Raw genomic sequence first — 20,932 nt, forward strand, 5'->3', positions numbered from 1 at the left:
TGCTTGGTACCCTGGATAAGATCAACAGTGGCTTTTGTGTTGTAAGGGACACTTCGAACAGGTATTGTGGCAGGTTTGGTATTTTCGGACGCTCCCTGGAAGGTGGTGGGTATTGTCTGGAGGGTGTCGATGGCTTCTTCTCTGGCGTTCACAGTCCTGATGGGTGTTATACTGAGACTGGTAGTGCTGATGGGCATGTTTCGGTGGTGTTTGCTTCCGATGAGGTCGGTTTCGGCTGGACTGACTCTGGAATTGGGCCTTGTCGGGCTGCCCCGACCTTCATGAGTCTTCAGTTAGAGTCTTTTGCAAATATCAGTTTAGAGACTCGTCTGGAATCCGACCCTAGAGGAGGGGGTACTGTAATGATCCGCTCAGCTGGATGCACTGGCAGACAGCTGTTTGACCATTCCTCTAGTCTGTGGGCTGCAGGTCTCTGCAAGAGAGACCTGTCTTTCCATTACAAGTTTCTGGTCTGTTCTGCTGCTGAGGAATTTGCATACACTCGTTATGCAAATCCCCTACCTGCCTCCTTTGATGTCTGGCAGTATAAAGAGCTATGTTTCCCAGAGTCCTTGGCTGGTCATAAGGGTTAGTCCTGTGGAACACTCTTGGAGTGTCAGCCTTGCTCATTGTTTGAAGATTAGTTTAGAGTAATTCCTGGAACTGCACTAGGCAGATTCCCTAGTGCAGTTAGGATTGCATATCTGTTTTGTTTGTCTGTTGCGATTGTTCTGTCCCAGCGGTGGTAGACAGGAAGTCATTCTGATCTTTGTTCTTGGAGTATAGCTGGAGCAGCGGTTGCTACCAGCTATCTCCTCTAATCTGTCTTGCCTGGATCACACTCGCCTTGCGCTAGTGCTGTGGATCCGTCTCTCTCACGTATTCCTGTTTTCGTGTATCTGTCTTGTCTGCTACGAACGCTTGCTGGAGGCTCGGTGAGGTAACCGTTAAGCAAGCCCTCGCGTCCTCTGTTTTATGTTTGTCTGTCGGTGGTTAGTTAGGCGTGCTTGTCTCTGTTGTGCTTATCACGCGGAGACCGCGCATAAACGCGTGCACTGTTGCGAATGAGTGCGGTGTTCGCGTTTAGCTAGCGTTTGTTATTTTCCTTATCTTCTCATTGCATGATTTGCTGTGCCTTTGCTACTCTCGTGCTCTGCCTTGCTGTAGCCTTGTGTCACCTCTGGCAATCGCCTCTCTCGCGATTGCGTTCCTACTTCATATCTGCTGTTGTGTGTGCACCGTCGCGGGTTGGCGACTAGTTTGGTGCACACACATACAATCTGTCCCTGTGCTCATTCTCTTTTGCAATCGCTTCTCTTGCGATTGCGTTCTCACTTGGTTTCCTTTGTTGTGTGTCCGCCGTCGCAGGTTGGCGGCTAGATTGGTGGACATACATACATTCCTCATCTGTGCTTATTCAGTCTTGTGTCACTGTTAGCAATCGCCATCTGTAATGCTATGTTTTTGGCGTTGCTAAGGCCTCACACTCGACTCACACTAGCACACAGACTAGGTAAATACATAGCTTACGACTTCACACTGTAGTAGGATATTTATTCAATTATTTACATTATTTACAGGTATAGCAGTGAATCATGGATAAGTAATAGAGTAAAGAATCAATACATTACCGGATATTGCATCATCACTCCGTATCGGGGGACCAGCGATCGTCAGGAGGCAGCGCATACACAACATCACACAACTCGTCAGTAGTGGAGAGTCCCATCAGAGCAAGGGAAATCTCTCTTTCTTATACTCATAGCTCCACCCATTTTCCCTATTGCATCCTGGGGATGCACAGGCATGAGCCTTGCTATGATTGGATGACTTATAGTCAATATTCTCATGAACAGGACTAGTTCTGGTTAAGTCCCGTGTGAACGTGCAATTCCTGAAACAGTTAATTCAGGGTTACGCGCTTATTGCAACACAATGTTATATAACCATATCACGTGCCACGCATGCTCAGTACTTGTTGTGACTGGGTGGGTTCGTCCTTCAGCCTATCCACAACGTGGAAGTATGATTCATCCCTCGTGATAACCGCGTGAACACAGCGCACAGCCGTATGTTTTTATAACTTGCAGTAACCTTTTGTTCTTCTGTCAATGGTTTTCTTATGGAGAATGGTCCATCACTACTAAAAGATCAAAATATGTCCTATCTGCCTACAGACTAGCTTGCTAATGTGTTTCTTACCTAACAGCCAGTCATTCACACAGACTCTTCAGACTTGTATCACATTCGGTCCTTAGTGATGACCATTAACATATGAAACCATGACAACTTTTTTCCTCTTACAACAGATCCCATATGCCACATACCAGTTCCATCTGGATAGGATAACTATAACAATCATTACAATCAAAAAATAGGATGAACTATACACTTCATCATTGTTTCTGCTGATGGCGAATAACCCATAAATACATCCCACCAATGGTGAGAGGTGGCATCTGCTATGGCAGAGCCCACTTTAACAATTTTGTTTGCAATCACGGCAGTACTGAGCTGGTGTACGATTATACTTCTATTCAACTTTTTAATAGCACTTTTTCACTTCCGTTAGATTTTTCAACAATCCGCTTTAGTTTAGTCAGGTTTAGATCCCAATTGGGAACTTCCAAACCTTGGCCTTGCCAGGAAACCTTTGTAGTTAACGCTATATCAGGCATCAACATAAAAGTTTCATTTTCCCATTGGAATACAGTGATATTGTGTATGCATCCTGCAAAAGGCACCCTCATTTTAGGGACCACCTGATGATCTGTCACTACACATACCACTTGAGGTGTTATTTCCACCATCCAGCGGTATGTTATAGGCATTATGGTCCACCCACATTTGTTTACAGTGTTCTGTAACAAACAAGGTTCATATGCAGTAGACTGTAACTTACATATTTTACTGTTTAAAGTATTATCACAAAAAGTCAAATCATCTGTTCTGTTGCTGTCATCAATAACCTGTCCATAAAACGTAGGTACCCAGAAGTGCTGATCACCTTCTGGCCCAATTAATAATGGCAAAATAACATTCTTACACATTATACTACTTTTAGTAACATTGTAAAGTGTCAATTGTCCCATGCAAAATGTATCATTGCACATCACTTTAGGTGCTTTGATATCTATCCAGTGATCAGTTCTTATCATGGAACTGAACACGGTCCTCCAAACCACCTCACATCCAGTCAACAACCTAGTTTGAAATAACCCTTTCTGTTGTTGCTGTTGTAAGGTTTGCATGGACCAGATAGTCCAGTTTACAATTCTAGTTATATCAACATCTGTTTCATACATAACAGAGGCACTTGCGTTAATTAAATCAAGCAAATCATCATCTATTTTAGCTTGTAACTTAAATGGCGCCCATATAGTTGGCATCCATTTAGCTTGTAAAATTAAGACATCATTTATTTTACTTCCAACGTTATGCAATCTATTTGCTAATGTTTCAATATCAAAACTATTAAGAGTTCCAGTCAATGTCCCATATCCTCCTAACAAAGTGTCATACCACTCTCTCCGTATTTGGTGTGGTTTAGAACAGTTTATGGCAGCTGGAAACGTGATTTTAGCATGAATCACAGTCTTTTAGGCATGTTGCCCCACCTTTACACAAGTGGAAGGTAGTCTCTTTATATGCCCAGGGTCCACTTTAGCATCCATCATATCCACAAATATCAAAGTAGGCCCCACCGAGACATGTTCCATTGAAAGTAACATTGAGAATGTCACATGCTTGCCTAGCATTACCGGTAAAGTTTCTCTGTAGACAACTCTTGGTTTTATTTCCCCACACGAAAGTCACCGTGGATCCCCTGTATCGGTTACTCGAATACCTGAAGTCCTTGCATTAACGCAACAGCTTTCCAACCACACGATACCAAGGATTCCAAGGACAATGCCATAGACATGGAGATCAATCTGCAAAAAACCCAAACAAGTGTGACTTATTCTTGCAAATAACATTTTTCCTGTGGGATATATTCCCACTTTTTCTGTTCTGGCCTCATTACCAGCAGAGTTCGGTCCTTGCTTACTGCAATCACATCTGCTGGAGGAGGCGGTCCTTGGGGATTCTGACCCACATTTTAGCTCCAACATTTACTGTATTAGTAGAACCAAAATATTCATCACCCTTTACTGATGGGCTTCCCTCTCTACAAATAAAGGAATTAGGGTCCCTTTACACTTAATCAGCTGCTGTTAACTGTAATCAAAAAATAACAACTGATGTACAGTCCAGCGTCCGTGTCCCCCTATGGCCTCTTTCACACCATACACTGAAAAAACATTGAAATCTTTTCACAGTGCATTGCCATTGGGGAAAAAACAACAACAACAAAAAACAAGAAAAAACAAACAACAACAAAATTGTATGCGTACTACTACTAATGCATACCAGCGCATTAAGTGTAAAAGGGCCCTCAGGAGAACCTGGGCTATACAACTCTTTGGCCTGTGTATACACAGTGTCCTCCCCTAAAAACTTTAACCCATCCTCTCTCCTCTTCCAATAATTAACTCACTATTTCCCAGGTTAATCATGATCACTTTAATTTATTCTTGATAGTCGGAGTCAATTACTCCTCCTATTACTATAGCTCCTTTCTGAGCAAAACTGAATTGGGTAGCTATTTGCCCATAATGTTAGTCAGGTATTTTACATCCTATACCTGTGGGAATGGTTGTAACCTGTGAGGGGTTAATGATAACAACTTCTAAAGCATGCAAATCCAACCCAGCTGATACAGGTTTTCCCCTATATGGAGCTACCGCATCCTTATGCATTTTTCAATAAGAAATCGTTTCTACTTTAACCACCCCACCAGCTAGTTTCTGGTATAAACAAAAATCTGTTATCTTCACAGTTTGTATTATTCTAAACTAGCATATGCATACATTCTAGCATCTTTAACAGAGGTATTCTTAAACATATAATACACTATATCAGTAAGGTCTCAAAGCAAACTTCATACAATTCATTAGAAACAACTCAATTCACACTTCATCATCAACACATTCTGCCACTTCACGCCATTCAGCTAATCAGTACAACATTCAACCCTAGAGAAACCAGACATTTCTCTGCAAGACAAACAAATCTCATTTAGTAACTAATGACCTTGGCCCGTTTAAAAAAAAAAACCAAGCTAGGCCTTTCGCTGCGCATGCATGTGCCCGCTGTGCACATGCACCCGCCACGCGCGTGCCCTCATACACCGTTGCGCACACGCTGGCCGCCTCTGGCCCTATCCCCCCTCAACTTTTCCCCAGTGTTTCTGCGCCCCTCCCTGCACATGTGCAGTGCTAAAAAAAAAAAACTCTGAATAGACGCAGAGACACAGGGATATTATATAAAAAGGTTTTCCAGTCTAATTACGCAATATTTTCATGCTACATTGCCATAATAGACTTCACAGTTCTATTTCTTTCACACAGTCTCATCTAATCTAGCTTTCAGCTCAACAGGTAAACAATTTCACTCCTGCACAATTATAGCTAGAAACCAGGGGAAAAGTTTTGCTGGCACAGATGTCACCGTGACATCATAATCACATTTAACCCTGTAACCCAAAAAAAAAAAAAAAAAAAAAAAATGAGCATTTGCAGGGATTTGGAAGTTCTAGCAAAACCCAGCACAACACACAACGCACACAAGAAAGTTGCTTTACTATTTCTCACCTCTTTAACCATTTATTTTATCAAACAAGATGCATGTCCCATGAAGTAAGAGTTAAAGGTCAATATTTTTTTTACAACATGTACTCCTGAATGAAAAAAAAAAAAAATAATGCTTGCCAAGCGCCCCCAGCTGAGGAGAGCAGCATCTCAAACACTCACTGGCTCGCACACATTCCCTAGGAGCACTCACCGCCCGTGCACAAATGCATTTTAAAAAAAAAACATTCCTCTATGCATTCAATTAAACAAAAAACAGACATATGAATACACGATTAATCAGGACTCGCTATAACGGATTCACCATATAAAACATTCACTAGAAACAACAATGTTAACCCACCTGTCTTGTCCAGATTATATTACCATTTCAACTCTGCAAGTGCAGTCAGATACTGTCACTTTAAGGAATTTGCTTTACAAGTTTAAACACAGCACTCCAAGATTATACTCCGAAATCTACCAACAAAGACACAGACTGTATTAAAAACCGTAGTAGTAAAAGCTGAGATTCACTGTCAGGTTACTCTCTGCCCCTTTTTCCCATCCATATTTTATCATTAAAAATATGGGGTTTTCCTTAAGAGGGACAAAAACAGCAGTAACAACCTAAAGAAAGTTCCCAGCTATTCCTAATCTTTTCAAATGGAACAAAATACTTTTGTGCTAAACACTTCCAATTCCAGTTCAATGCACATTGTCCTATTTCTTGTGCAATGATCAGTGGCAGAGTTTGGCTTCCTTTTATTTACAGAAGCTCCCTGCTCCACTGATAACAATCCAAAATGTGTCATCACAGGAGCCTCTTCCCCAGCTACTTCCTCCAGCACATTTATTTTACCAGCTGCAGATTCTGTTACATGTTGGTATTTATCTGCAGCTGCCTGTGATGACACTTGTGCAACTATCACTCTGTCATCCTACTCTAGTTCCTTTTTCTAACAGGACTACCCTTTTTCCAACAGGAATACCCTCAAGTAAAGTAACAACATTGAGGGATTCTGATTCTTTCAACTTACACAATCTTTGTTGAAGCTTTCTATAAGCTGTCAACAACATCCCACTATGCCGCCCGAGAGCGACATCATGCCCCGCCTTAACAGGGCCCCCCTCTAGAGTCTTATCTACATCTAGAGAGAGCAACATCACCCGCTTTAACGGGGAACCACTATATTCCAGCATCAGGCAGCGTCCCTCAACTTCAAGTTGAGCCTGTTCCGCCTTTTCTTGATCCTGGAACGCCTTCTGCAATCGCTTGTGCACACCACGATATGCAGAGGCCAACACCCAGCTAATTCTAGCTGGGGTAACTGCATCACCTACCTTGGTAGGGAGTTTCTCAAGTACTTGAACTAAATCAACCGGTTCTGATTCTTTCAACTGCTTATCCCACAATTCTACCAACCCATGGCTAGCTAATTCTACTGCTATAATATTATACAGAGACTCGGTCCAGCCGGGGATCTCCGCAGGTTCTTTTAGGCATTTGGCCTTTTTCTTAAACATATTGCCTTACTTTTGGCACACTGCCAACTGGGCGTGGCTTTGACCAGAGGTGCCCCTCAATTTCTAGACACCAATGGTCAAACTTCCCACAGATAAATTTTGCTTAGTTCAAAAGATATCTTGACTTGAAACTAAGTGGGAGGAGCTATCGACTCCAAACTTTTCCCACACCTGTAATCTGTCCTAAGATATATATATATCAAGTATCAAGTCAATATACCATACAGGGGCAATTTTACAAAGATTTAGATTACTTGCCCCACTAACTGGCAAAATGCCAAATTTTGCAAAATTACACCCAGAGACCCACAGAATCATAGGCAATATATTTCAGAGGTCAAAAGTCATCCTCGTCGCCATTTATGTAATGCTATGTTTTTGGCGTTGCTAAGGCCTCACACTCGACTCACACTAGCACACAGACTAGGTAAATACATAGCTTACGACTTCACACTGTAGTAGGATATTTATTCAATTATTTACATTATTTACAGGTATAGCAGTGAATCATGGATAAGTAATAGAGTAAAGAATCAATACATTACCGGATATTGCATCATCACTCCGTATCGGGGGACCAGCGATCGTCAGGAGGCAGCGCATACACAACATCACACAACTCGTCAGTAGTGGAGAGTCCCATCAGAGCAAGGGAAATCTCTCTTTCTTATACTCATAGCTCCACCCATTTTCCCTATTGCATCCTGGGGATGCACAGGCATGAGCCTTGCTATGATTGGATGACTTATAGTCAATATTCTCATGAACAGGACTAGTTCTGGTTAAGTCCCGTGTGAACGTGCAATTCCTGAAACAGTTAATTCAGGGTTACGCGCTTATTGCAACACAATGTTATATAACCATATCACGTGCCACGCATGCTCAGTACTTGTTGTGACTGGGTGGGTTCGTCCTTCAGCCTATCCACAACGTGGAAGTATGATTCATCCCTCGTGATAACCGCGTGAACACAGCGCACAGCCGTATGTTTTTATAACTTGCAGTAACCTTTTGTTCTTCTGTCAATGGTTTTCTTATGGAGAATGGTCCATCACTACTAAAAGATCAAAATATGTCCTATCTGCCTACAGACTAGCTTGCTAATGTGTTTCTTACCTAACAGCCAGTCATTCACACAGACTCTTCAGACTTGTATCACACCATCTCTGGCGATTGCCTTCTCTCCTGTTCTTCATGGTTGTGTATGCACTGTCGCGGGTTGGCGACTAGATTGGTGCACACACATACCCTCTGTCGCTTTGCTCTCTCTCCTTCAGGGCTATCTTGCCCTGCGTTTCTTCCCTTCGTGCAATTCCTGTCTTGCGTCTGTGGCAGGGCAGAGGAGCTGTTCCTCTGCACTCCACAGCTCCTCCTGCCGACAGGAATCTCCCTCTACAGGTGCATTGCACCTTTTGCTGGGTTCCCTCAAATTACACGCTTGTGGAGGATTTCCGCAGTGTCAGCGCACGTCTTGTGCGCTGATCACGGAGAGAATTCCACAATCATTACATGCAGGTTGCTGATGGATAAAGACTGATTAATTCATGTGATGTTGTGCTGACTATTTTGTATTTGTTATGTACAGTGGGTTGCAAAAGTATTCAACCCCCTTGAAGTTTTCCACATTTTTTCACATTACTGCCACAATCATGAATCAATTTTATTGGCATTCCACATGAAAGACCAACACAAAGTGCTATACACATGAGAAGTGGAACGAAAATCGTACATGATTCCAAGCATTTTTTACAAATAAATAACTGCAAAGTGTCGTGTGCATAATTATACAGCCCCCTTTGATCTGAGTGCAGTCAGTTGCCTATAGACATTGCCTTATGAGTGTTAATGACTAAATAGAGTGCACCTGTGTGTAATCTAATGTCAGTACAAATACAGCTGCTCTGTGACGGCCTCAGAGGTTGTCTAAGAGAATATTGGGAGCAACAACACTGTGAAGTCCAAAGAACACACAAGACAGGTCAAGGATCAAGTTATTGAGAAATTTAAAGCAGGCTTAGGCTACAAAAAGATTTCCAAAGCCTTGAACATCCCACGAGCACTGTTCAAGCGATCATTCAGAAATGGAAGGAGTATGGCACAACTGTAAACCTACCAAGACAAGGCCATCCACCTAAACTCACAGGCCGAACAAGGAGAGCGCTGATCAGAAATGCAGTCAAGAGGCCCATGGTGACTCTGGACGAGCTGCAGAGATCTACAGCTCAGGTGGGAGACTCTGTCCAAAGGACAACTATTAGTCATGCACTGTACAAAGTTGGCCTTTATGGAAGAGTGGCAAGAAGAAAGGCATTGTTAACAGAAAGCATGAGAAGTCCCGTTGGCAGTTTGCCACAAGCCATGTGGGGGACACAGCAACCATGTGAAAGAAGGTGCTCTGGTCAGATGAGACCAAAATGGATTTTTTTTCCCAAAATGCAAAACGCTATGTGTGGCGGAAAACTAACACTGCACACAACTCTGAACACACCATCCCCACTGTCAAATATGGTGGTGGCAGCATCCTGCTCGGGGGGTGCTTCTCTTCAGCAGGGACAGGGAAGCTGGTCAGAGTTGATGGGAAGATGGATGGAGCCAAATACAGGGCAAACTTGGAAGAAAACCTCTTGGAGACTGCAAAAGACTTGAGACTGGGGCGGAGGTTCACCTTCCAGCAGGACAATGACCCTAAACATAAAGTCAGGGCAACAATGGAATGGTTTAAAACAAAATATATCTATGTGTTAGAATGGCCCAGTCAAAGTCCAGATCTAAATTCAATCGAGAATCTGTGGCAAGATCTGAAAACTGCTGTTCACAAACGCTGTCCATCTAATCTGACTGAGCTGGAGCTGTTTTGCAAAGAAGAATGGGCAAGGATTTCAGTCTCTAGATGTGCAAAGCTGGTAGAGACATACCCTAAAAGACTGGCAGCTGCAATTGCAGCAAAAGGTGGTTCTACAAAGTATTGACTCAGGGGGCCGAATAATTACGCACACCCCACTTTGCAGTTATTTATTTGTAAAAAATGTTTGGAATGATGTATGATTTTTTATCTACTTCTCACATGTACACCACTTTGTATTGGTCTTTCACGTGGAACTCCAATAAAATTGATGCATGTTTGTGGCAGTAATGTGACAAAATGTGGAAAACTTCAAGGGGGCCGAATACTTTTGCAACCCACTGTATATGCTGTGGCTGCCAATTTTAATGGACAAGCACCCTACACAACATGGACCTGTGCAGTGCAAATACTGGAGATGTCTTAGGACACTTAACTCATTTCACCTGTCCTGTATACCTCCATTACATTATTCCCTGACTGCTTATAAATGTCAAGTTAAATCCCTATAATATAGCTACAAAGTCTTAACTCTTCTTGCTCATAGTGACCAGCATTTTCTGACTTCAAACTGTGAAATAAAACAGTGAACATATATTAAGATATACTGTATATAGGCTATGCAAGATAAACTGTATATAAGATAAATTGTATATATGCCTGCATAGCAAAACAGTAAACATATATTAATGTCATTATTAGCAAAACCTTAAACATGCTTTAAGAACAATTGCAATTTTTATGCTTTGGAGATGGGCGTCAAAGACCATTTAAAGACTTAGAATACAGTATTTGCTAGAAATGTTGGTAGTGTTATTATTATTATTAGTATTACTATTGATTTATAAAGCGCCAACATATTTCGTGGTGCTGTACAAAGTAAGAATAGTGTACACCAGTATACAAGATACATAATTAGTGACAAAATACAAAAAAATATACAGAATACAAACTACAGAATTGGTAATGACAGTGATAAAAGTAACAAATAAAATGTATAATGATTTCCAAGACACAAAAGGGGAGAGAGCCCTGCCCTTGCAATCTTACAATCTAAAGGGAATGGGGGGAAACAAGAGGGGTAGTATACAACAAATATATAGAGGCAGTGTGTTTTAGGATACCTAGTAGGAGTGCAATTTGGCCTTAGGACAAAGGGAAGTGGCCTAAGGTAGCGCATATGCTTGTCGGAACAAATTAGTTTTTAGAGCGCGTTTAAAGGTAACAAAGGTTGGCGAGTGATGGATGTGTTGTGGGAGGGCATTCCAAAGGAGGGGTGAAGCGCGTGCAAAATCTTGTAAACGTGAATGTGAGGAGGTAATTCTAGAGGAGGACAACAGAAGATCATGTGCAGATCTGAGATTGCGATTGGGTTTGTATCTGGAAATAAGTGAGGATATGTACTGGGGAGAGAGATTGTAGAGAGCTTTGTAGGTTAGGGTTAGGAGTTTAAACTAGATCCTTTGGTTAATTGGCAGCCAGTGAAGAGCTTGACAAAGAGGGGCAGCAGATGAAGATTGAGAAGAGAGATGAATGAGACGAGCGGCTGAGTTCAGTACCGAATGGAGTGGGGCCAGTCTGTTAGAAGGTAATCCACAAAGTAGTACGTTGCAGTAGTCCAGACGAGATATTAACCGTATCAACAGAATTAGCTAAACTGCAGTATAGTATATCAGCCACAAGATGTCACTATAAAATGTAAAGTGCTGCAATGATCTCTATAGTATTATAATTTATTGTATTCAATCTGTGTTCCTTTCTGTTCTAAGTAAGCTGCATTACCTGATGGTGGTGTATGATTTATCTCTGCATGTTTTTCTTCAGTAAAGAGTTCTAACTTTTAACACTGGGTGCCTATCTGCATGTATGATTATGAATTATTGTATTTATAGAGCACCAACATATTATGCAGCGCTGGACAATAAATGCATACATTGATACAAAGGATGACAGATGTAACAAGGTTATACAAGGCAAACAGGGTACAAGATACATGATCATGCAATTTTGGGCTGGTTAGGTAGGCCCAGTAATACGAGGCTGTCATAGGAAAGAAGCACACAATACTATAGCATACACTAAGGAAGGGAGGACCCTGCCAGAGGCTTACAATCTAGGGGATGTACAGACCACTCTGCTCCATCAAAAATGTAGGTTGATTCTTGTCCTGGCAGTTATTTCACCTAATCCTTTTGTGCCCAATGCTACTGCTTATTAGCCTTTATTTTGTTTCCGTTTCTTGGCCCTTGGTCCACACCTCATTAGAGCTCTTTGAAACTCCTACTTGTGTAGTTCTCTGCATCCCCAACATGCTTCCTACCACAGCAGGAGAAGGTGGCAGCACTTCTCAAGGCAGGCTGCATCTGATTGACTAACTGCATGGATGTGCAGAGCCTAAATATAGGCAGGTTACACACATACTTCCTACCACCCAGACATCACCAGTTGATCTCTGCACTCCTGTCTCTTCTCTTCTTGTTTTCTTCTACATTTTTCTACTGCGTGGTTTGCATTTTTCTGTTTCTCTTTCATTAGTTATCTCCCTTGCCCTACTTAAAATAAACCTGAGACAAGTGGGAGGATGACTTTTACTTACCTGGGGTTTCTTCTACTCCGCCCCCCACCCCCGGTCTTTCAGGTTCCTCTGTGCCCCCTGGGTTTCATCTGTTGTGCTGCTATGCGCGCTATGATGCATGCCCTGTCCCAGCCACACGCCTTGTCGATTGTGCTCCTCCCATGCCCTAAAGCATTCTGTGAATTCCCAAATACAAGTCTACAACTGTGCTTGTGTGATGGAGGCAGCCAGTAAATCACTAAAAGTTTGATCCAGCCTTTCACTTGCAATGACATTTTAATACTTTCTCCATCCCTAAGCCATTCTCTCTCTGTATGTCTCTCTTTTATTACTAACAGCATACTTGACACCTCATTTATTTTGGTAGTAAACGCTTCACAGCAATGTAGTTCTGTCTTGGCACAGAAGTGCTACTGTAAACAACTGTAGTACAAAACAGATGAAAACTCAGTCTAACAGCAAAACTCCAGGCTCAGCGTCTTTTCTCCTACCTATAAAGGCATAAAAGAAACTGCATCCACTTATCATGTGTTGTTCAACTTACAGGGATCCTGAAGTAGCTTACAGTCATGATCAAGTATGCAAATAAAAGATGCAAATGTGAAGGCACACAAAACCTTATATTTTGCTAACTATGACAAAGGATGTATGCCTATGAGAATGTAATGGAACATTGGGTTTGTAATTGCATAAGGACAGACTTCCACATGACCCAACTTTAAGGCCTGGTTCACACTTGCGTTGAAGTTGCAAACGGATCCGTGAAAACAGATCTGATCACTGTGAAAATGGATCTGATCAATTGGATCCATTTTCACTCCATTGCCACTCTGTTTCTGTTTGGCTGCTTCTGTTCCATTTATCTTCCTCCACCCACACCCCCAAAGTGTATTTTTCTATTTAGAATGATCCGTTTCTTCACTACTGTGAAGATATGTTCCATTTTCTCATTGCCCCAATGCAGTGCTTCAGCTTCCATTTCCGTTCCGCTGGGCTCATTGGTTCAGAAAAATTGCTGCAGAACGAAAGTTGTGGTCTGTTCAGCAGATCGTCTGGAACAGATCCATTTCAACGAATGAATGTGAATGGATCCATAGGTTAACATTGGATCCATTTGCATCCATTAGGATCCATTCCGTTCTGTGAACAGACCGTTTTTTACCGCCAGTGTGAACTGGGCCTAACACAGTATTTGGTTGATCCCAGGGTAGGAGGAAGCAAAAACAAACCTATCAGTCAGATCTATTTAGACATGATGTTATTTCTTTAAAAAAAAAATCTCAGTGTTTCTTAAAGCAGTAGGGTTAGCCATACTATGCCAGGGGGAAAACCACATATATAAGTAGATAAATACTTGATCTACTTACATAACAGATGTATTGTACTGTCCACGTTTTGATTTCAGTGAATTTTATAAAAATTAAGAGAATTCAGTTCCTGGTGGGAGCCATGTCTTTTGCCCACAGTTTAGGTTAATGCGTGATGTCACTTCTCCCCTTTACTTTTTTCTTTTCTCCTCCAATCGCTGAGTCACCTCAGCCTTGCTTGTAAACACAAGTGAGCAGGGGATCATGTTCCAGATAAGAAGTTAGGCAGAGAAATAAAGGGAAGAGGAGGAATATATTATAGATAAAAAGAACCCCTAGCATGCCACTGTTTGGCACTAACTACTTAAGGGCCAGTGCTCCTTAAGTATGTAATAACTCCAAACCGTAACAGCAGAAAAAGTTTTGAAAGTTTTGAATGCAGGATTAGCATCTTTATCACTTAATACGCTCAGACCAGCTGCTGTTGAAATTAGATTTTTATGGTGACAATATCTCTTTAAGCAGGTTAGTTTATAGACATTGCTGATCTTAATTGGTTTACTTAATTTTACTCAACCTGAAATCATAAGAACGTCAGGTCATTCATGTACAAGGTCCTAAGTATGCAAACAAGTATCAGTCACTCTACTAAAAACATTTAATATAGGGCAAAATTAATGATATACAGGTTATTATTAAGGTTGTTTGCATATGTTATTATTTTACACTTACGTCTGCCGTTAGCAATTTGGAGCAACCTTGAGTTGGTGCATAAATCATTTTCAGCCCAGTCCCAATTCAGCGAATAAGCTTCACATCCATGGGATAAAAGGATTTGGCCTGTGTCAACAAAATTGGACGACATGGTACATTGTGCTTTTGCAATCAGGAAGAGAATATTGTATTAACCTCAGTGTTGCCATCTGTAGCTGACAGTGGTGTAAAAATAGCACATCCTGGCTAACAGATATAATCCAAATGCAAATGAGGGTTAAGAGCCATGCTAACCCAGAAAATAGAATGTAAATATGGTTACCAGGTTCATGCATTCCCTAATGTGAGTATTGATTATTCATCACAGCTTCTTTACAGGCTCGGTGCTTGCAAGTGTCCCTTAATTTTACTAATCCTCATAACAAGAGACTTTCTATTTCTAGCCAATTCCAAGTCCCCAGGCAAGACAATCATTGTCACTCGTCATCACACCTCTTCCCCCCAAAAAAGAACAAAAATTAGAATGCTTGAAAATAAAAGATCCAATCCACTTTTTTTTACCTACGTTTTTTCTTCTGGGTGATATTTTTACATCTTATCAATAAATTGCCCTTTAAGCCACCAGCAAGCAAGAAAATACGCAGAATAATTTTGACTGCACTTTTTCACCTTCTTTTTGGTTATTTTTCAATTGCAGAATGCTGATGGGGTTATTTTAAACAGAAGATGAAAAATGATCTCTTAGGAGAAAACCAAAGCCATTAGTATCTTATTAACCATTGTTAATTACTACCTAATAATACTGAAAAATTAGGGAAATATGTTTTATTCTTCACTTTTTTACTTCCTTGAATAGTCTTATTAGTTCTCACCTTTTGGCCTGGAACCCACTAGAAAGCACTATCGCAATTGCTAGCGATTTGTGATAGCGTTTTGCAATTGATTTTGGAAGTGATTTCTCTGCTCCTATGCAATTCATTAGAATGGAAAGGCTCCCAAAATGCTGCATGTCTTGCGATTTCTCTAATCGCAATCACTGCAGTGGAATCTGTCCCATCCATTTACATTGGCAGAACATTTAGAGAAATTGCTAGCGATTTAAAATGCTTCCTAAATGCTCAAAGAAACTGCTCTCGTGGGTACCAGCCCTTACTCTGCTCTGTTTCCTCCCTTTTATAACCTTATTGAATGGCTGTTTGTAAGTTGCTGACAGCTTGTTTTACTGCATGCTCTAAACTTTGTGACTTTACATTTATTAAGGTATTTACCACACAAGTTGGTAATTTACCTCACTAGTCAGTAATTTAAATTTTCCATGCGGTAACAGTCTCATTGAATTGACATTTCATAAAATGTTCAGTAAAATTGGCTGTTTTCCACCTTACAGAATGCTTTGTGAATTGAAGCCTATGTGTAGTTTTCAAATATATCCTTGTAAACCACCAACATATTTAATTTTACATTTGCATATCACTGACCATTTATGCATGCTATCCTAGTGATTGTATACCTTTAATACCTTCTGAGCATGCATAGGTAAGAAAATGTGTCCTGGCTTCCCTTCATTGGCTGCATGCTTTTTTAAGTACAAAAGCCAAAAGATCAGCATAGTGGATATCATTCTTGTCTTGCAGCACAAATATGGGCCAGAACACTATCTGCATGGAGTTTGTATCCCCCATCCCCTTTGTGTGAGCTTCATCCAGGTACTGTCTGGAATACCCTCCTACATCCCTAAAACATACAGATAGGTTCCTTTCCTAAAAACGCATTATACTATGATAAATATAGGGCTATGGTAAGGATTCGATTGTGAGCCCCTCTGAGGGACAGTTAGTGCCATGTCTATGTACTCTGTAAAGGTTTACGAATGACTTCAACTCTACATAAACACAAAATACTAAATTTAGAAAAATAGCACTTTGTAGGATCAGTCACCATATTCCTCCCAGTACATTTTTCTTTTAATAGAGATGACACCTACATCCTTATGTGATATTTTTATGACTATTTTCAGTGTCTAAATAGTGTACTGATTAAGGGCTCTGCCTCTGATGCAGATGACCGGGGTTCAAATCTCAACTCTTCCTGTTCAGTAAGCCAGCACCTATTCAGCAAAAAGTCCTTGGGTTAGACTCCCTTACACTATGCTACTGCCTACTAAGCATGCCCTTGTGGCTGCAGCTCAAGCGTTTTGAGTCCACCAGGAGAAAAGCACAATATACAGGTTATTTGTTTTGTCTTGACTGTGCAATGCATACTTGAAGATGTGATGCCACCATTACCATATTAAATTATAGTCTATTACTTTGTCATTAAAGGGACACTTAAAGAGACTCTGAAGCGAGAATAAATCTCGCTTCAGAGCTCATAGTTAGCAGGGGCATTTGTGCCCCTGCTAAAACGCCGCTATCCCACGGCTAAACGGGGGTCCCTTCACCCCTAAACCCACCCCCGCAAGACTTGGTCGCAAAGTTGGTCGTGAAATATCTCTTCCTGGAGACAGGGCTAACGGCTGCAGCCCTGCCTCCAGTGGCGTCTATCAGCGGCGCATCGCCGCCTCTCCCCCGCCCCTCTCAGTGAAGGAAGACTGAGAGGGGCGGGGGAGAGGCGGAGATACGTGCTGACAGACGCGCGTGGGGCAGGGCTGCGGCGGTTAGCCCACCCCAATGCGGAAGCGCTCCCCGGCTGCTCTGGGGGGTTTGGGGGTGAAGGGACCCCCGTTAAGCTGCGGGATAGCGGCGTTTTAGCAGGTGCATACATGCCCCTGCTATCTATGACGTCTGAAGCGAGATTTATTCTCGCTTCAGAATCTCTTTAAGCCATGAATAAAAAATCAGTTTTACTTGCCTGGGGCTTCTACCAGCCCCCTGTAGCCATCCCGTGCCCTTGCAGTCACTCACGGAGCCTCCGGTCCCCTGCCGCCAGCTAGTTTTGTTTTCACTGACAGGCCCAACAGGGAGTCGGAGGGCTTTCTATGCCTGCGTAGGCCTGGCCAGGCATATCCTTCTTCATGTTCCCGTCCTCAGTAGCGTCCTTCACAGGCGCAGGACACTATTGCAGACGGGTACGAAAAGAAAAATACGCGTTGCCAGGCCTGTCGGGCTTGTTAATGAAAACAAAACTAGTTGGCGGTGAGGAACTGGAGGCTCTGTAAGTGACTGTGAGGGCATGGGACGGCTGGAGGGGGCTGGTAGAAGCCCCAGGAAAGTAAAACTGATTTTTTTTATTCCTGGCTTAAGTGTCCCTTTAAATGTGAACAACTCTAAAAAGTAATCCTAGTAAAAGCAAATAGTTGTCTGCTGCTAGTGAGTGGTGTACTAGTGGTGTACTTTTTTAGCTTGAAGTTTTCAAAAATCCGCATAAGATCATCTCTACTAAAATAACCCAGTCTGCCATGAATATTAGTTCGGCCAGATTAAGCAGCACAACACTATTCCTGACTCCTGACTATTCTCGAAATCCCTTCTTTGCCAGCAGGCTCTGGAACTTTAATAGGCTGAAAGCTGATGTAGATTATTACCTTGCTGCCAATCACAGCAGCCATAAACAAAACGCAGGTGAAATCTCTGACAGATCCGGTGTGCTTTTTTTCATTCGGTGCTAATGATAGTGTTGAAGGGGTTGATGTGAGAAACAATCGTTGCTCAATTCCAAACAAGCTTTCACGTTCCATGAAATAGTTCCATAACAAGGCCTTTATTGATAACAATAGATAATTTCCTGTTTTAAACCCTGTTCTCCACATTCTGCTCTTTCTGCTCAAACACAATCAATGTGCTCATGTTAAGAATAGTTTTACTGTCATCTCATTGTGTGGACACACAAGTTTTATATCTGGGATTTTATTAAGCAGCTTTTCCGAATTCAGTGTAGACTAAGGCTTTGTAAAGCAAATAGCATCTACATAAACACAATACATCTTTTTGCAGAAAAGTTAATCCCTGTTGAGGTATTTGCATTTAATTAGAATTGCATGGAGTGAAAAATTAAAATATGCTATCAAACATAATGAGAAGAAATAAAGCATCTTTAGTATTTTAACCATATGGCAAAAAGATGATGTGTGCATTTCTGAAATTTAAGATTATTAAATTGTAAATGTAGCCTTCTTTGTGCTTTTGCTACAGAATGCCTTTCTTTTTATAGATTTTTTTTTTGCTGGCTTATCTGACAAGTGTAATATACAGTGGGTGTAGCTTCATTAGTTTAATCATGAGCTTTTCAAGAAGAGATCAGGCATTTTTATGAATAGGAAATAGCATGTAGGAGGAAATTCAGAAAGACGATGTAAACGGTTTAGGGTTTATTCACACCATGGCCTTGGTTTAGGAAGGTCGGAGAATGAAGGAGACCATGGGCTTGATTTACTAAGACAAATAGCATGCCGTATCCGAGTTAACACGCCTTATCAGAGAAAACATGCCTTATCCGAGCTAATACTCCTTATCAGAGATAACACGCCTTATCAAAGTTAACACGCCTTGTCAGAGTAGCATAGTGAGCGCTACGAACGCGCAGAGGCTCAGGGCACAACGAGTGGAGCTCTCGTCATTGCCAATTAGCAGGCATAAGTTTGTAGCGCTTGCTATGCTACTCTGATAAGGCGCGTTATCTCTGATAAGACATGTTAACTCGGATAAGGCATGCTATTTGTCTTAGTGAATCGAGCCCCTTGTGTTATGCAGAAAACCTAAACTGGTTTCTTCTAAAAATTGTATGCTGTTAGGTGGTGGATGTTTGCAACTCTTTCCTGTGTCATAACAGATCACTGTAAGGTGAGGTTCAAACTAGGAGTTGTGTTCCCTGTAACAGCAGGAGCGCAACACAGTAGAAGGAGAAAGCGGCGCCCCACAAGTTGTGTCGCATACAGTCAGTGAAGATGTGCGTCACAGTTAGTGTTAACATACTTGTTTTGTGGTAACGAAATGTATGCAGTGCATTACATTGCCATACACTGTTGTATTGCTACGCAGCCGCCACACTGTGAACGTTGCATAGGTGGTGAATTACAAAGCATCTGTTATGCTATACCACAACGCACCACTGTGAATCTAGCCTCAAGAAGACTTTATTTTCTCCTAGGTGATATTTTGACATTATAAATAAAATTCCTTTTGAGCCATCAGCATGCAAGAGAATAATTTTTCACCCACTAACCTAATCTGTGATTTAATATGACACAGTTTACCTCCAGGTGTGTAAAAAAAAAGTGAATAAGTGCTTTGCTCTGGAGGCATGTTACAAAGTTAGACCAAATTCTTGTAGACAAAAAACTACCCGCATGAGAAGCTCTAATGGACGAACTACAACTTCCCAATTCAGAACTATTTCGCTGTAATCAACTATATCATTTTCTGGCTTCATTAGTTAACCCTCTTGTTTGAAGAGAAACTCCCGTGAGTAATAAAAAAAGTGCTTCATTTTTACAATAATTATGTATAAATGATTTAGTCAGTGTTTGCCCATTGTAAAATATTTTAAATCCCTGATTTATATTCAGACATTTATCACATGGTAAAAAACAGAAAAAAGAAAAGAGAGGAGCACTTTCTGGTGTAATAACCTTTTAATAAAGCTTCTTAGCGCAAGGCAATAAAATAACACTTACAATGTGCATATAAAATCAAAGCTCATCACATAAATGGAGTAGGTCACCACGTCCTGATGTAAACTCAACCGCCTGGTTCGCCTCAACACTATGGCCAGTAATGCGGGGAATCCTAGGATCGAAAAGCGCCAGCGGGATCTGGGACACGGAAACTCGGCAGCTGCACTGCGTCTATTGCATCATGACGCGTTTCGGCGTTCCACGCCTTCGTCAGATGACGCAATGACGCATGGGGCATAGTAAAATAGACGGCTGGTTCCCATGGTGCTTTGGCGGCTACGGTGGCCGCCAAGAGGCAAAAAGTATTCAGCGCTGCCTGCATCGGAGAGTGTATCCCGTTGCTAGGCAGTGGGAAACAATTATTAGTGGATACAATATCCGCTAGACCGGCGGGGAAACGGGCGCACCAATTAAAAAAAAATATATATATAATAAAATAGAAATAAAATACAAATGAATTGGATAAGATCCCTGAATTCCCCACATCATTACTGCAGACCAATAGCTGCACATCAGGTCCAGCAATATATATGCGACATAACTGGATAAATGACATATATACAGGTTTGCGGAAAACTCCATGACCTGCATCTATTCTCTTTGGGTTCTCTTAAGCAATCTATAAACGAGATGGACATCCTAAACATCTTAAATTCATTCATACAAATAAGTACATAGGGTAATCAT

General features: G+C 41.5%; 1 protein-coding gene and 1 long non-coding RNA gene across 2 annotated transcripts in view; one reads left to right on the plus strand and one right to left on the minus strand.

Moving 5' to 3' along the window:
* GRIN3A (glutamate ionotropic receptor NMDA type subunit 3A) overlaps nucleotides 1-20,932 on the plus strand; it is a 469,331-nt gene that overhangs the window by 155,893 nt on the left and 292,506 nt on the right. The gene's annotated exons all lie outside the window — the stretch shown is intronic.
* Nucleotides 1,538-8,351, minus strand: LOC137516162 (uncharacterized). The gene is made up of 2 exons (XR_011020536.1): nucleotides 6,034-8,351; nucleotides 1,538-3,932 (listed from the first exon to the last, which is right to left on the minus strand). It is a non-coding gene; the product is annotated as an uncharacterized lncRNA (long non-coding RNA).

Source organism: Hyperolius riggenbachi, chromosome 1 (genome assembly GCF_040937935.1).
Source record: "Hyperolius riggenbachi isolate aHypRig1 chromosome 1, aHypRig1.pri, whole genome shotgun sequence".
Taxonomy (NCBI): Eukaryota; Metazoa; Chordata; class Amphibia; order Anura; family Hyperoliidae; genus Hyperolius; species Hyperolius riggenbachi.